The sequence below is a fragment of the Rhipicephalus sanguineus genome, chromosome 1 (genome assembly GCF_013339695.2).
Source record: "Rhipicephalus sanguineus isolate Rsan-2018 chromosome 1, BIME_Rsan_1.4, whole genome shotgun sequence".
In the NCBI taxonomy this organism is placed as follows: domain Eukaryota; kingdom Metazoa; phylum Arthropoda; class Arachnida; order Ixodida; family Ixodidae; genus Rhipicephalus; species Rhipicephalus sanguineus.
Genome location: NC_051176.1, coordinates 93,965,705 through 93,969,731, shown reverse-complemented (window position 1 = coordinate 93,969,731; position 4,027 = coordinate 93,965,705).

Sequence of the window (4,027 nt, the reverse complement as noted above, 5' to 3'; positions counted from 1 at the left end):
ACACCAATACCCATTCAGATAACCGGCATAAATTCAGTTAGACGTCCATGCATGAAACAATCTAACAATCTTTTAACTCTAAATTTATTATCCTAACGCACTCGAACACCAAGAACTAATTCAGTACATAATACAAAACTGGCAGGTAGATAAAGCGTTTTTTTTTTTTATCTCAGGGAAAACAGATTCCAGAGCTGTTTCACTGCTGCTCCCGTTTGATGTTAGCATTGAAAGTGCTGCTGTGCTTCTTATGCAAAAGTGAGCTTAGAGACAGACTTTACGAGGCACCATACTCTCCTGTTTTGTTCTTTTTCTGTAAAGTTTCTTTGTATTATCCTTTATTCCTCGTACCCTCTTCCTTTGCACAGCATGGCCAGCCAGTTTAAGAAGTGGCTAACCTGCCTGTCTTCCCCATCTATTTCTTTCTTTCCTTCCTTCATTTTAAGTCTTGCAGCATTTACATATATACACATCAAGTTCAGTAGTGTAGTGTTGCCAACTGCACAAACATTCATAACCTACAGCCAACCTACAGCCAACATAACCTACAAGAACAGCCAACCACAAATTTCACTGCCTGTGCAAGACTAGAAAGCAAGTACTTGCGGTTTCAAGTTCACTCCACACTTACAATTTCGTCAAAAACACAGCATTTGAGTTTCTGATAAATTAAGTTGTTTGCCGTGTATCATTCTAATGAAAGAGCTCCAAGCAAAGCACGATAAAGCACGGAGAAGGTGCACAACAGCACATCCTTTGAGAATTTGCGATAGAGTCATCTGGTGATCTGCGCGCCATTGTCTACTGCTTCTGGTGCTGCACTGAACACAATATTTACATTCATCAAGAAGCATGAAGGTAGGAAGCTTACATAAGACTTACAGAAGTAAACCATAATAAATGACGAAAGGTGTTCTGTCCTTGCTGAACATTAGATTTTTAAAATGTGATAATGTTTAATGGCTGCTTAGCCTTGCTTCAAAGCTTCATAATAGGGAACCCAAGCTCAAGTTTGCGGCGCGACGACAGCGCCGCGCCAGCCGCGCTGCGGCTCTGTCGGACAACACTGAACCGTCGCGCGGCCGACTCAGCCCCTTTCACGGTAGCGGTAGCGCACGTGCGCTCGCGTTCTTCTCTCGGTGCGGGTAACTGTGGGGCCGTCAGCTCGGCACGTTGAACCGAGAGGCTTGCTGTGCGAAGCTGCGCATTTCCACGATGGCAGAAGCGACCCCGCGGAAGCGCAAGCGTGGTCCGAAGTATTGCGGTTTAGTCGCCAGCCACAACAGTGCAGACAAGGCACACGATTCACGTGTTAAACTGTATCGGTTCCCGGGCGTGTCGCACGAGAAATAAAGGCGGCAAGCGTGGATAGCTGACAGCGCTGTCTCGCCTTCTATTTTGGCTGTCTGAGTTCATCGCTTTCGTTCGTTCCGACTACCTGAATCGGTAAGTAACGGGGCGCATGCACGCAGCGACTACAGTAATGATTACTCGCTGTCTTCTCGCATTGTTAAAGTCCAGTTACGGTTGTAGGTGAAGCAACTTTGTGTTTTGATTCCCCGTGTTCGTGAGACCTACCCGTCGTTGTTGAACGTTCACATTCGCGTTATACCGTTAGCGTTGCGCGGTTGGTTGAATTCAACTGAACTCCGCACATTGTCAGAAGTTCGGCGCCTGCATTTCACGCGTCGGGAAGGCTGCTTTATCACGTCGGAACGGACGTCTGTGCATTTTCAGCAAGCTTTGACATCGTTCTGCAGGTTTGCTTTGTTTTTGTCACTTCATTGGGGTGATATATATTTAAGCCGCTAAATATAACTGGCACTTCATACATGCTCTGCAATTGCAACCTTGAATTAACCACCTTCTGACTTTGTGCGATTTTCTAGCCGCGTTTGCGCAACAGGTTTTATACGCCTGTCAAGTCGATATCATAAAAAGAGACTGCAAGCATGACGCGAGAGCCGAAAAAACGAGGCGAGCAGTTCATCTTGCTTCACAGTGGTTGAAGCTCAGCTAGCTGCCTCGCGTCTTAATCGGCGGGTGATTCTCCAGCGGCACGGAGGACTTGACTCTAACCTTCCCAGGAAGCAGTGCCATGGCCGTATAATCTTTTTTTCGCACGCCGCAAACGTTTGTTCACGAAAGTACACGGCTGCTACTGTAAGCACGCCATATCAAAACACAATCATATGATTCGTAGTCCACGCCGCAGAACATCGATAGCGTGTACGGCTTCATTTCGGAGTGCATGTGGACCATTATTCATCTTTAACGTGACAGAATGAGACTTACCTCGAGGTATACGTCCTACACGGTGTAATCGCGACTTGGGAAATGCATTTCGCTTTGAGTCGGGCGTGGTTGTCGTCGATCGTCTGCTTTTCACCGTTAACGTGATTGACGAGCTTTCCTCATTTTATCAAGTTCGCTTTGCGGAAGTGCCAGTCAAGCTTGAAGATCCTTTTGAAGCCGCACTGCACGCGGTACGTTGTGGACGCCGCAAGTGCACCGCGAGAGCTCTGCACGTGCACGGAAGCGAGCGGCAACGCGGTGGCGAGAAGGGAAAGCGCTCGCTGATCACGCCCCAGTTTCTCTTTTTCTGCCAGAGATGGCGCTGCCTGTCAAGAGCAGCAGCGCCGCTAAGCGTTGCTTGGGAAGCCTATAGTCTTATGAGAGTCACATTTTTTAAATGATTGTCCCTCTGCCATAAGTATTGCATTGAGCTGACTTGCACTGATGTGACTGAATAAGCCTGGTACACCTCACACATCTTGAACTCGATGAGAATATTCGCATGAAATCCAGGAGAGTTCAAGATGTCACTAATGTCACGAAATTGTCACGAATTAAGTGACAATATCGTAAAATGCGCGTGTTTCACCATAAACGCTGTCACTTAGCAGACAACTTTCACATAGTATGGCCATAATCATATCTCTGCAGCATAAATTATTCGATCCAGTCCAACCTAATGACGTAATTACCCTATGGTATGCTGTTTCTTTTTTTGTCTTAAAGACGAACAAAGTGCGCAATGCAAAATTGTTATCGAAAAGTATTCCCACTTACTAATATTAGGGAGTTTTGGAATAGCGTAAGCCAGGCCCGTAGCCACAGGGGAAGGGGGGGGGGGAGCGAAATTCTGATGGAGGGGGGTGTTTTACCGAAAGTGAATTATGAAAATAGGCGTTTTTCTAAAAACGTGAAGGGCGCAACGAAGGGCTCCGGAAGTTTCGTCCATCTATTTTTCTTTAACGTGCACTGACAACGCAGAGTACACAGGCGTTTAGCGTTTCGCCTCCACCGAAATGCTACCGCCGCGGCCGAGATCGAAGCCGCGACTTCCGGGTCGGCAATCGAGCACCGCAACCAGGGGCGTAGCCAAGGGGGGGTTGGGGGGGGTTCAACCCCCCCCCCCCCGAAATTTTTCAGTTTTGCTTGCGTATATAGGCACGCAAACATACAAACGCACGCACAAACATACATAAAGTATGGTTGAACCCCCTCCGAAAAAAATTTCTGGCTACGCCCCTGACCGCAACCATCGTACAACCGAGGCTGACAACTTCAACTGCACCAAATGAAAACAAAAGCTAGCCTTAATGCACACATGACGGAGTGATAACCGCGGTCTCTCGCTTGTTTATATTTTCTGAAAGCACGCTGCCGCACTCAGGCTTTATGGCAAGCAAAGAAATTATATAGCACAAATTGTCTTCATTGAGGCGTACGCGCTCTTTGATAGACAGGCCGTGCGAAGCGTGTGCCTTCACAAAAGCTTTTAAACGCGCATCAGGCATCACACGTATATGCGCGTAATGCTTTTCCATTCTGCTTTTTATTGTGCTTTCCACGCGACACACTGTGCAGGACTACACACGTGAGCGACGCAAAACTGAGAACACAGAAACACCACTTACCGTTCGCATTTCCGACTGTGCCTAACCAGGTGCTGGCCGAACACGCATACACGAAGGTGCAAGCTCGCTTGAGTCTCCAGACCATCATGAAACCAACGCGAACA